Source organism: Ranitomeya imitator, chromosome 2 (assembly GCF_032444005.1).
Source record: "Ranitomeya imitator isolate aRanImi1 chromosome 2, aRanImi1.pri, whole genome shotgun sequence".
Classification (NCBI taxonomy): domain Eukaryota; kingdom Metazoa; phylum Chordata; class Amphibia; order Anura; family Dendrobatidae; genus Ranitomeya; species Ranitomeya imitator.
Genome location: NC_091283.1, coordinates 720,023,869 through 720,038,055, shown reverse-complemented (window position 1 = coordinate 720,038,055; position 14,187 = coordinate 720,023,869). Strand labels below are relative to the sequence as shown.

At 39.6% G+C, this 14,187-nt stretch overlaps 1 long non-coding RNA gene across 1 annotated transcript; it reads left to right on the top strand.

The window, feature by feature from the left end:
- The first annotated feature begins 9,214 nt into the window (after positions 1-9,214).
- LOC138667717 (uncharacterized) lies at positions 9,215-13,482 on the top strand. The gene is made up of 3 exons (XR_011318904.1): positions 9,215-9,356; positions 11,024-11,092; positions 13,207-13,482. It is a non-coding gene; the product is annotated as an uncharacterized lncRNA (long non-coding RNA).
- The last annotated feature ends 705 nt before the right edge of the window (positions 13,483-14,187 follow it).

Sequence of the window (14,187 nt, the reverse complement as noted above, 5' to 3'; positions counted from 1 at the left end):
CAGTGAACCCATGAGAAAAGCTTCCTGCATGATCACCGTGAAGTAACTTTATACACATGTGGTCAACTTTGTTGGTACCCCTCGTTTAATGACAGAAAACCCTGCAACGGTCACAGAAATAACTTGAATCTGACAAACGTAATAATAAATACAAAAACTATGAAAATTAACAAATGAAAGTCAGACATTGCTTTTGAACCATTCTTCCACAGAATAAAAAAAAAATAAAACTCATGAAATAGGCCTGGACAGAAATGATGGTACCCCTGAAAATAATGTGACCAAAGGGACATGTTAAATCAAAGTGTGTCCACTAACTAGCATCACAGATGTCTACAATCTTGCAATCAGTAAGTGGGCCTGTATATAGGGCTACAGTTACTCACTGTGCTGTTTGGTGACATGGTGTGTATCACACTCAACATGGACCAGAGGAAGCGAAGGAACGAGGGGTACCAACAATTTTTGACCATATGCGTACATCATAGAGCAGGAACATGTTTCCCATCATAACATACAGTACAGACCAAAAGTTTGGATACACCTTCTCATTTAAAGATTTTTCTGTATTTTCATGACTATAAAAATTGTACTTTCACACTGAAGGTATCAAAACTATGAATTAACACATGTGGAATTATATACTTAACAAAAAAGTGTGAAATAACTGAAATTATGTCTTATATTCTAGGTTCTTCAAAGTAGCCACGTTTTGCTTTGATGACTGCTTTGAACACTCTTGGCATTCTCTTGATAAGCTTCAAAAGGTAGTCGCCGGGAATGGTCTTCCAACAATCTTGAAGGAAGTCCCAGAGATGGTTAGCACTTGTTGGCCCTTTTACCTTCACTCTGCGGTCCAGCTCACCCCAAACCATCTCGATTGGGTTCAGGTCTGGTGACTGTGGAGGCCAGATCATCTGGCGTAGCACTGCATCACTCTCCTTGTTGGTCAAATAGCCCTTACACAGTCTGGAGCTGTGTTTGAAGTCATTGTCCTGTTGAAAAATAAATGATGGTCCAACTAAACGCAAACCAGATGGAATAGCATGCCGCTGCAAGATTATGTGGTAGCCATGCTGGTTCAGTATGCTGTCAATTTTGAATAAATCCCCAACAGTGTCACCAGCAAAGCACCCCCACACAATCACACCTCCTCCTCCATGCTTCACGGTGGGAACCAGGCATGTAGAGTCCATCCGTTCACCTTTTCTGCGTCGCACAAAGACACGGTGGTTGGAACCAAAGATCTCAAATTTGGACTCATCAGACCAAAGCACAGATTTCCACTGGTCTAATGTCCATTCCTTGTGTTCTTTAGCCCAAACAAGTCTCTTCTGCTTGTTGCCTGTCCTTAGCAGTGGTTTGCTAGCAGCTATTTTATCATGAAGGCCTGCTGCACAAAGTTTCCTCTTAACAGTTGTTGTAGAGATGTGTCTGCTGCTAGAACTCTGTGTGGCATTGACCTGGTCTCCAAACTGAGCTGCTGTTAAGATGCGATTTCTGAGGCTGGTGACTCAGATAAACTTATCCTCAGAAGCAGAGGTGATTCTTGGTCTTCCTTTCCTGTGGTGGTCCTCATGTGAGCCAGTTTCTTTGTAGCGCTTGATGGTTTTTGCCACTGCACTTGGGGACACTTTTAAAGTTTTCCCAATTTTTCGGACTGACTGACCTTCATTTCTTAAAGTAATGATGGCCACTCGTTTTTCTTTACTTAGCTGTTTTTTTCTTGCCATAATACAAATTCTAATAGTCTATTCAGTAGGACTATCAGCTGTGTATCCACCAGACTTCTGCACAACACAACTGATGGTCCCAACCCCATTTATAAGGCAAGAAAACCCACTTATTAAACCTGACAGGGCACACCTGTGAAGTGAAAACCATTCCCGGTGACTACCTCTTGAAGCTCATCAAGAGAATGCCAAGAGTGTGCAAAGCAGTCATCAAAGCAAAAGATGGCTACTTTGAAGAACCTAGAATATAAGGCATATTTTCAGTTGTTTCACACTTTTTTGTTAGGTATATAATTCCACATGTGTTAATTCATAGTTTTGATGCCTTCAATGTGAATTTAAAATTTTCATAATCATAAAAATACAGAAAACTCTTTAAATGAGAAGGTGTGTCCAAACTTTTGCTCTGTACTGAAGATATGAGATAGACAGATATGGGATAGATAGATAGATAGATAGATAGGTAAGTCCCTGAACAGGCATGTCTGATAGTAAAAGTATATAAATCCAAATGCGTTAATTCATAGTTTTGATGCCTTCAGTGTGACTGTACAATTTTCATAGTCATGAAAACACAGAAAAATATTTAACCCCTCTGTGACCTTAGACGTACTATCCCGTCGAGGTGCCCTGGGCTTATCTGACCCTGGACGGGATAGTACGTCATAGCCGATCGGCCGCGCTCACGGGGGGAGCGCGGCCGATCGCGGCCGGGTGTCAGCTGCTTATCGCAGCTGACATCCGGCACTATGTGCCAGGAGCGGTCACGGACCGCCCCCGGCACATTAACCCCTGGCACACCGCGATCAAAGATGATCGCGATGTGCCGGCGGTGCAGGGAAGCACCGCGCAGGGAGGGGGCTCCCTGCGGGCTTCCCTGAGCCCCCCGCAGCAACGCGATGTGATCGCGTTGCTGCGAGGGTCTCCTCACCTCCCTCCCTGCTCGAGCCCCGGATCCAAGATGGCCGCGGATCCGGGTCCTGCAGGGAGGGAGGTGGCTTCACAGAGCCTGCTTAGAGCAGGCACTGTGAAGGCTGCAGCGCTGCATGTCAGATCAGTGATCTGACAGAGTGCTGTGCAAACTGTCAGATCACTGATCTGTGATGTCCCCCCCTGGGACAAAGTAAAAAAGTAAAAAAAAATTTTTCCAAATGTGTAAAAAAAATAAAAAAAAATATTCCAAAATAATGAAAAAAAAAATAAAATATTATTCCCATAAATACATTTCTTCATCTAAATAAAAAAAAAAAAACAATAAAAGTACACATATTTAGTATCGCCGCGTCCATAACGACCCGACCTATAAAACTGTCCCACTAGTTAACCCCTTCAGTAAACACCGTAAGAAAAAAAAAAAAAACGAGGCAAAAAACAACGCTTTATTATCATACCGCCGAACAAAAAGTGGAATAACACGCGATCAAAAGGACAGATATAAATAACCATGGTACCGCTGAAAGCGTCATATTGTCCCGCAAAAAAAGAGCCGCCATACAGCATCATCAGCAAAAAAATAAAAAAGTTATAGTCCTGAGAATAAAACGATGCAAAAATAATTATTTTTTCTGTAAAATAGTTTTTATCGTATAAAAGCACCAAACCATAAAAAAATGATATAAATGAGGTATCGCTGTAATCGTACTGACCCGAAGAATAAAACTGATTTATCAATTTTACCAAACGCGGAACGGTATAAACGCCTCCCCCAATAGAAATTCATGAATAGCTGGCTTTTGGTCATTCTTCCTCACAAAAATCAGAATAAAAAGCGATAAAAAAATGTCACGTGCCCAAAAATGTTTTCAATAAAAACGTCAACTCGTCCCGCAAAAAACAAGACCTCACATGACTCTGTGGACCAAAATATGGAAAAATTATAGCTCTCAAAATGTGGTATTGCAAAAAATATTTTTTGCAATAAAAAGGGTCTTTCAGTGTGTGACGGCTGCCAATCATAAAAATCCGCTAAAAAACTCGCTATAAAAGTAAATCAAACCCCCCTTCATCACCCCCTTAGTTAGGGAAAAATAAAAAAAAATGTATTTATTTCCATTTTCCCATTAGGGCTAGGGTTAGGGTTAGGGCTAGGGTTAGGGCTAGGGCTAGGGTTAGGGCTAGGGTTAGGGCTAGGGTTAGGGCTAGGGCTAGGGTTAGGGCTAGGGCTAGGGTTAGGGTTAGGGCTAGGGTTAGGGCTAGGGTTAGGGCTAGGGTTAGGGTTAGGGCTAGGGTTAGGTCTAGGGTTAGGGCTAGGGTTAGGGCTAGGGTTAGGGTTAGGGCTAGGGTTAGGGCTAGGGTTAGGGCTAGGGTTAGGGTTAGGGTTGGGGCTACAGTTAGGGTTGGGGCTAAAGTTAGGGTTAGGGTTTAGATTACATTTACAGTTGGGAATAGGGTTGGGATTAGGGTTAGGGGTGTGTCAGGGTTAGAGGTGTGGTTAGGGTTACCGTTGGAATTAGGGTTAGGGGTGTGTTTAGATTAGGGTTTCAGTTATAATTGGGGGGTTTCCTCTGTTTCGGCACATCAGGGGCTCTCCAAACACGACATGGCGTCAGATCTCAATTCCAGCCAATTCTGCATTGAAAAAGTAAAACAGTGCTCCTTCCCTTCCGAGCTCTCCTGTGTGCCCAAACAGGGGTTTACCCCAACATATGGGGTATCAGCGTACTCAGGACAAATTGGACAACAACTTTTGTGGACCAATTTCTCCTGTTACCCTTGGGAAAATACAAAACTGGGGGCTAAAAAATAATTTTTGTGGGAAAACAAAAAGATTTTTTATTTTCACGGCTCTGCGTTATAAACTGTAGTGAAACACTTGGGGGTTCAAAGTTCTCACAACACATCTAGATAAGTTCATTGAGGGGTCTAGTTTCCAATATGGGGTCACTTGTGGGGGGTTTCTACTGTTTAGGTACATTAGGGGCTCTGCAAACGCAATGTGACGCCTGCAGACCAATCCATCTAAGTCTGCATTCCAAATGATGCTCCTTCCCTTCCGAGCCCTCCCATGCGCCCAAACGGTGGTTCCCCCCCACATATCGGGTATCAGCGTACTCAGGACAAATTGGACAACAACATTTAGGGTCCAATTTCTCCTGCTAACCTTGGAAAAATACAAAACTGGGGGCTAAAATATAATTTTTGTGGAAAAAAAAATATTTTTTATTTGCATGGCTCTGCGTTATAAACTGTAGTGAAATACTTGGGGGTTCAAAGCTCTCACAACACATCAAGATGAGTTCCTTAGGGGGTCTACTTTCCAAAATGGTGTCACTTGTGGGGGGTTTCTACTGTTTAGGTACATTAGGGGCTCTGCAAACGCAATGTGACGCCTGCAGACCATTCCATCTAAGTCTGCATTCCAAATGGCGCTCCTTCCCTTCCGAACCCTCCCATGCGCCCAAACGGTGGTTCCCCCCCACATATGGGGTATCAGCGTACTCAGGACAAATTGGACAACAACTTTTGGGGTCCAATTTCTCCTGTTACCCTAGGGAAAATACAAAACTGGGGGCTAAAAAATAATTTTTGTGGGAAAAAAATTTTGTTTTATTTTTATGGCTCTGCATTATAAACTTCTGTGAAGCCCTTGGTGGGTCAAAGTGCTCACCACACATCCAGATAAGTTCCTTAGGGGGTCTACTTTCCAAAATGGTGTCACTTGTGGGGGGTTTCAATGTTTAGGCACATCAGTGGCTCTCCAAACGCAACATGGCGTCCCATCTCAATTCCTGTCAATTTTGCATTGAAAAGTCAAACGGCGCTCCTTCCCTTCCGAGCTCTCCCATGCGCCCAAACAGTGGTTTACTGCCACATATGGGGTATCAGCATACTCGGGACAAATTGGACAACAACTTTTGAGGTCCAGTTTCTTCTCTTACCCTTGGAAAAATAAAAAATTGGGGGCAAAAATATAATTTTTGTGAAAAAATATGATTTTTTATTTTTACGATTCTGCATTATAAACTTCTGTGAAGCACTTGGTGGGTCAAAGTGCTCACCACACCTCTAGATAAGTTCCTTAGGGGGTCTACTTTCCAAAATGGTGTCACTTGTGGGGGGTTTCAATGTTTAGGCACATCAGTGGCTCTCCAAACGCAACATGGCATCCCATCTCAATTTCTGTCAATTTTGCATTGAAAAGTCAAACTGCGCTCCTTCCCTTCCGAGCTCTCCCATGCGCCCAAACAGTGGTTTACTGCCACATATGGGGTATCAGCGTACTCGGGACAAATTGGACAACAACTTTTGAGGTCCAATTTCTTCTCTTACCCTTGGAAAAATAAAAAATTGGGGGCAAAAATATAATTTTTGTGAAAAAATATGATTTTTTATTTTTACGGTTCTGCATTATAAACTTCTGTGAAGCACTTGGTGGGTCAAAGTGCTCACCACACATCCAGATAAGTTCCTTAGGGGGTCTACTTTCCAAAATGGTGTCACTTGTGGGGGGTTTCAATGTTTAGGCACATCAGTGGCTCTCCAAACGCAACATGGCGTCCCATCTCAATTCCTGTCAATTTTGCATTGAAAAGTCAAATAGCGCTCCTTCCCTTCCGAGCTCTCCCATGAGCCCAAACAGTGGTTTACCCCCACATATGGGGTATCAGCATACTCAGGACAAATTGGACAACAACTTTTTGGGTCCAATTTCTCCTGTTACCCTTGGTAAAATAAAACAAATTGGAGCTGAAATAAATTTTTTGTGTAAAAAAGTTAAATGTTCATTTTTATTTAAACATTCCAAAAATTCCTATTAAACACCTGAAGGGTTAATAAACTTCTTGAATGTGGTTTTGAGCACCTTGAGGGGTGCAGTTTTTAGAATGGTGTCACACTTGGGCATTTTCTATCATATAGACCCCTCAAAATGACTTCAAATGAGACGTGGTCCCTAAAAAAAAATGGTGTTGTAAAAATGAGAAATTGCTGGTCAACTTTTAACCCTTATAACTCCCTAACAAAAAAAAAAATTGGTTCCAAAATTATGCTGATGTAAAGGAGACATGTGGGAAATGTTACTTATTAAGTATTTTGTGTGACATATCTCTGTGATTTAATTGCATAAAAATTCAAAGTTTGAAAATTGCGAAATTTTCAAAATTTTCGCCAAATTTCCGTTTTTTTCACAAATAAACGCAGGTACTATCAAAGAAATTTTACCACTATCATGAAGTACAATATGTCACGAGAAAACAGTGTCAGAATCACCAGGATCCGTTGAAGCGTTTCGGAGTTATAACCTCATAAAGGGACAGTGGTCAGAATTGTAAAAATTGGCCTGGTCATTAACGTGCAAACCACCCTTGGGGGTAAAGGGGTTAAATAAGAAGGTGTGTCCAAACTTTTGGTCTGTACTGTACATCTATGTCAAACATTGGGAAAGTGTGAATCTGTTAGGGTTGTCGGAATGCACTAAATAAATATGAAAATAAAGTGTGCTCACCACCCTGGGTCCACGGTACAGAGATGGCAAACTGCAGCCAGAGGACAATGGTGAATACTAGCAGTGAGCGAAAATGACTCAAATCGAGTTAAAATCACTCAGTGAAGAAGCACGTGGCTATGCCAATCGCACACAGCGACTGGAAAGGAACTTTGCAATAGGACTGTGTTTATCGGCACACAGTCGCAAAGTGAATATGGTTCTAAATGCGTATCCTGTTAGCTTCACAAGAGTACGCAAGCCCCACTGGGGCAAGGGAACCGGAAATGGACTCCAAGCACTCACAGAACTCCTCTCTAGAGAGGCCTGAATTCTAAAGGCACTAGTGCCTGCCCTGAATTCAAACACACAATCTCCTCTCCGGGGAAGCCGGAATTGAAAAGGCAATAGGCCTGCCCTGAGTATAGACAACCGAGTCCACAATACCATTAGGCTCCTCACACGCACAAAACATAAATGATCTTAGCGCACCGACGAGAGCACCAAAGATCCTTTTATAGTTTTTGCTAATTAGACAGGATCTTGCTCACGGACCAATCTGAAGCCGAACCATGACCTGAGCATGTCACGGCTAACCACCACTGAGAAGACACCTCACGAGCATGCTCACTAGAACGAATCCAGGACTTAGTCTCAGGAGGGATCGCTCGCTGCTGTCTATTGCCAGTTACTATAGCTGAACCTGGAGAGGCAGCAGTAATCAAGCGCACAGGCCAAGTCTGAGCAAAACGCTGAGCATCATTCACTGTGGTCGAGACTAAATGGGGACTGCAGGAGAAGACAAGGCTTGGGATCCATCCTGTGCCGAGGAAAAGTCCTGGCGCCTAACAGAATCTCCATAAAAAGAGCTTTGCAAAAAAAAAAGTATGTTTTTAGTTGATAAAGAAAAGTTCTTAGACCATTAGAGGACAAAACACATCACATTGTATTTGCGTGAAATGTTGAATATCAATAACATGATTGTTACATTCTTGAACTTTTTTCTGTACATTAATAAATTATTTGAGTCACCTAATGATATAAGATCAGGATTTTAGTCAGCTGACTGAAATATAATATTATATTAATAAAAAGTTCAGATAAAATGTTGTATTGTAAAGTTAGCTTGATAGACTTTTTTGGTCTTGACCTGTGTTACAAATATACAATCATCCATGTTTGTTGATTATTGTATTTTTTTCCCATTTTGTCATTATTGTGTTTCGTCGCCCATCTCTAAGCCTGGACAGGTATTTGAAGTATCCTATGTCTGAAAAAATAGTAACGATCTATGAGCATGATTGATCATACCAGCTTTCTGACCCCAACGTTAAAAGGTCAACAGACATGAAAATGTGACTTTTGCCTAGTATGAAGATCACTGAAACTAAAAGAGCTAGATAATAGACTCATGGAGCGATGTCTGTACTGAGATTATCAAGACTGAAATGAAAAACAATATTTCTGTTCTTGCCTGATGGGTGCTCAGCTGTTTCGTGCAATTTTCAGCTGCACATTTTCCAGGTGCTTCCTGCCATGAAGACCTTTGTGTTCACAGCATTGCAGAACTAAGCACATTAAAAGCCATTATCAAAAAGGTGGCACATGGCCATCATGATTAACTGTACAAGGATGTATAGCACATCAGATTTACTAGTTTCATTTTAATGGAACAATTGCATCCTCTTTTGCCTGCACGTTTTTCCTCATGTCATAAATAGATTTTACAGTGTGGGCATGTCACAGTTTTACAACATTGCGCCCCATACTCATCCCACTTTAGAAATGTCCATTTTAGAACAGTGCAATAAAAAGAAATGATGGTGAATGCGATGTCAAGTATTTTTCTGCAGTAAATATCATAAGGTGTTGAGTGGCTTACTCTTCATAATTAATGTTTATTCTCCTTTGAAATATTAAATAATTATACATGTAATCATCCTATTAAATGCCTTATCACCAGCTGATAAGAAAACATGCCCCAATTATCACTATGTCCAGATATATAAGGTATATAAGGATCAGTCTCAATGCCATCATCAAAACATATCTTTTGAGTCTCTGAGAAGTTCAGAACTAAGAAAAGAAATCAGTCATGTCTGGAATCAAAGGAGGAGCAAACTGCCAGAAGAGCTCGTGCCAGAATCCGTGCAAGGATCCCTGCCAAAAAGTGCCTATCTGTGTAAATCCTTGCCAAGACCGTAAGTTACTCGTTTTTGATTTTGCCTTTTTGCATTGTTGGTAAACTTTACACATTAGTTATTATTATAGAACTTTGCTCCAGAATTTTACATTAGTATTTTTTTTAACAAAGATATAAAAAATTTAAAGGATTAATGCATTTAAAAACTGTAAAAAAAAAAAAAAAAGCCTTGGACGTCTTGCTGAAAACATGTCACAATTAAGGTTAGGTTTAGCTCACATTTCATATGCTCTTAGGTTCAGCCTGTAGGTATATATGGGCCCCATATATAATTTGCAGCTGTATGTCATTCAGCCGTATACTTCCTTTTTTGACTTGAAGTCGCTTTCTATTGAGATGAATAGTTGAATATGCTTTTTTGATACAGTAAAGGGATTAAAGTCTTAGAAGTAGGGTATGTTCAATGTATTCAATCTTAAATAGTGTTTTCCACAGAAGTAAATCTCAAACATGTAGAAAAAGTAATTGATCTAGATATTCATTATGACAGCCATATTTGTTGCTATGAAATTGGATTTAACCTTCAAGGGTAAACTGTTCAGGAGGTAATGTCCTATAGTGAACAATCCCTCCTAAACATCTAAACTGTCCATCATTGTGCCTCCCATTGTTATGTCATATAATCACTGCAGACAATAAGAGGTCACTGATTGACCTGCAGCCTTTACTATTACATAGTTAGTATATTTGAAAACAGACACGTCTATCAAGATCAACCAAGCTGACATTAGTATATGGCTTTTTTATTTTTTGATGGACAGTTTAGCTGTTATGAATCTGTTATCCACTTGTAGGCAATCTTTTCAAATTGATGATATTTGATATATTCTTCATAATGGTTTTCCACTGATTGTAGCATATACAGTAGTTCTTGATGCAAATTTTTGTTTTACAATGAATATTGTTACTGTGTACACAATTCTGTAGTTTTTAAAGCTCTTTATATACTATGTACACAAGATATCAAAATGGTGATACAGACTTTCAGATTTTTGGACTAACTGCTTTACATTTTTCTTTCCAGATTAAGCAGAATAGAAATTACTACTAGAAGATTAATTTTAGACAAGCCATTGTAATAATAGAGGATTATAGCACATATCTAAACTTTTTGGTCTTATCTCAGTTAGCAAAGAATTGGAAATAATCCATTAAAACAGTCTCATATCAATTTCTGTATGATTCGAATTTGATACAGAAACATTTGGAAGGCATACAGGAAGACAAGGCCTGTAATAAATATAATGAGGTCATAGCCCAAAGAAGGTTTTTGTCATATTAAAAATTCTGGCTGTCTAGGGCAATGAAGGCATTGTTAATAAAATCTCTCCTATTGCAAGTCAGTGAACAAGTCAGTGTACATGTCCTGGTTGTATGACGCAGTAAAAGGGTAACAGTTAAATTGTGGTTCATAGGGTCTAGTCTGCAGATGGGAAAAAAATCTAGCAGAAAGTTTTGGTATGTAGGAATTGACTAGTAGGCCCTTCCTTCACAACTGTCCTGCATAGGTGGTCGAACAGAATCCTATAAACTTCAACAGGTTGCGCCACAGCTCCATAGAACTCACACTCTGTACATAACTACGATACGACCATAATCATACATAACTCTGCATACATTGTTTCAAAATGCAGTGAACACAGAATGAATGTTTCTCTTTTCTAGCTTGCCAATCTGGGTCCCAGTACTCCGGCTACAGCAATCAACAAGGTCGTGGACAATTCCCCAAACAAGGTAAACATAAGGATAATTTTTGTTGTTTTTTCACTGTCATCAGTGCTAATTAATTTCTCTATGCACAGATCAAAATCACTGTATTTAAAAGCTGCTTTATAAGGTGTGATTCATAGGACTGCATCTGGCATAAAATATGAAGAAAAATTGTGCAGGGTTCCCAAACTTCCAGAAATTCTTGGACGGTAAAATTAGGGCACTTTTTCCCTTGTCTGTAAAAAACTTGAATAGGTTGTTATGACTGTAATTATCATTTTTTACAGTTCAAAGAGAATGCAGCTAATTTATAGGTTGTAAACATGGATCACTTATAGTCATAATGATTTATTATGGTTATTGAATGTCACTGTAAAAAATGTTGAGTGTCTGTGAATTTTTGATAAGCTGTCCAGAAAAGAAAATCAAACTAGTGACCTTGATAATGTAGAGTATACAGTCTAACAGAGCAATTCTTCATAAAATGTGATGATTCACAAAGACAACGTACAGGGCCACAAAGAATGCTCAGTAGGGATCTACACAGTGTGTCTCATTACAAGGTATCTATATCTCATAAATAGGAGAACTGCATCATTTTAGAAAATTCCCTTATTTTCCTGGAACATGCTCTTCTCCAGAACTTGACACGGGAACCTTTATTTTGACTGTTATGTATTCTGGTAGTTTTAGAATTTCTCAATGGGTGAGTGCATGAAAAAATAAAATATTTATCTTGCTTTTTGCCTTTGCGCTGTGCTCAAATTGCTTTACACATATACAATTCTGAAAAATAGCAAACACATATATACGAATACAAACGAAAAAAAGATGATCAAATGGTCGAGTTTCAAAAAGATCTATATAAGTTTTATTAACAAACTATTTAAAATTACATCACACCAAATTGGGACAGAAGGTGAAATAGGGTAAAGCTGCAGTCCAGGTGAGTGCGTCCGCCCCGACGCGCGTTTCGGACCTTATCCTTTTTTAAGGGGCCTAACTAGATTGCTCCCAGCCAGTCTTAAATAGTATCACATAAGCGCACACAGTGATAACGTCACTGGAAGTTGCGCTCCCGACCTGGAAGTGATGCGCCACGTCGACGAGGCAACTATAGCAACAACCGAAACGCACGTCTTGCGGACGCACTCACTTGGACTGCAGCTTTACCCCGTTTCTCTGCAACAGCAGGTAAATATTGGTGACCGGTTTATACGGTCCTTGCTGGATATTGTTAGATAGATATGGGGATGTTATATCTTTACCTGCACCAGCTAGTAGCGGCAGGATAATAGTGCACTCTGTGGCATTTATGATATATTGGCTACAGCTGGTAGCGGTCCATACAAGGGACTAATGTATGTATGTATATATCACGTAGTTTAGCTGCTGTTCCAGGTGATGACGTCGGTTACCTATGTATTACACTAAGTGAATGTGTCGCTCTATTTCACCTTCTGTCCCAATTTGGTGTGATGTAATTTTAAATAGTTTGTTAATAAAATTTATATAGATCTTTTTGAAACTCGACCATTTGATCATCTTTTTTTTGTTTGTATTCATGTATGGTTTATGATGATGGGTCTGGTAGTCCTAGCAGACACATGAAATGGGTTAATATGTGGCAAGTAATTTGGATCATGTGTCTGTGCCATTTTTGCTTTATATGGTCAAATACATATATAGTAAAGTTAATTCCGAAGCAATAAATATTATGAAAGTCTTATCTTTAAACTGCAGGTAATTTATTCTGTTAACTTATTCCATGTATTGCTCTTTTGTATTGAACTGTCTATTGTAACTAAACCTTTATCTTTTTTATATTTGAGTGGCTTTTTATTTGCAAACAAGTGAGTGGGGGTCTACATCGTAAGACCCGCACCAATCCCAAATGTAGCTCAGGTGACAGAAGCACACAGCTCCTTCCTGATCCCGCACACATACCAACGGATGGATACAATACAACAGCTGGAGCTGTGCACCACACAAGCGGTTTTTTGAGAGATAGGTGGCGTTCTCACTAAACTGCTTTTAATTAAAAGGGCACTCAAATGGCACTCAGATATAAAAAAAAGTATACAGTTTATCTTCTTTGAAATAAATGACTAACTGATATATGTTCACTTCTCCATCAGATCCCTGCAACCCCTGCTGTCCACCTCCCTGCTGTCCACCTCCCTGCTGTCCTGATCCCTGCTGTCCTGATCCCTGCTGTCCTGATCCCTGCCAAGGTCAAGGGAATTTCTATTGCAATAAATGAACATGTGACACCCGACTTTGTTCCTTGGATTGTTCCCCATCTTTCCGCAAATGTATTATAAATTGTCCTAATCAATTGAGGATCCTGACCTTCACCTTTGCTTGCTGTTTACTCATCTGTTCTGTTATCCAATAAAATTCTGCTATTAACACATGTCTTATAGTTTATGTATTTAAGTTCTTATGCATTAGAAATCTTTTATTATAGTGGAATAAAAAAAAAACAACCCACGGACAGATGAAGGATCCTTTCTAAGAAAAAAAGGCAGACATGTTTTCTAATCCAGAACAACACTTTTAACAAAAAAACGTTAAATATCAAATGCCTATCGTATGCAATGCAAAGCCTTTTAAGTGTAAATATACTTAAAGTAGACAACAGTAACATAAAGCTGCGATGAACCACCAATAATAATAATCTTTATACAGAGCACTGTATAATTCAGTAGATGAACCTACAGAACTCTATAAGTAACAGAATACAATTCAAACAATTAGAGGGAAAATGGTGACACAAAAAGATAAAAAATATAAAGAGATCAGTGTCCAATCACAGGTGATGAATTTCAAAGGAATGATTTGTATTCCTTCACCAAAATACAAAACTCCAATCTGTAATAGGTCGTTATCAAGTACACAAAAACATCGCAAAGGGCTGGCTTTTATAGTGTGGAGTCTACACCAATCACTACAAAGGCCAAACCCACTCATTTTTATATACATTATTCATACAAACATTCATAAAGAGTATACATACCCAATTGTGAATAGCATAAATAACACCTTATGCATTAAAAAGATGTAAATATGGGTTGCCAGAAATCACATAGGTGCTGTATCTTGGGACAGCTGCGATC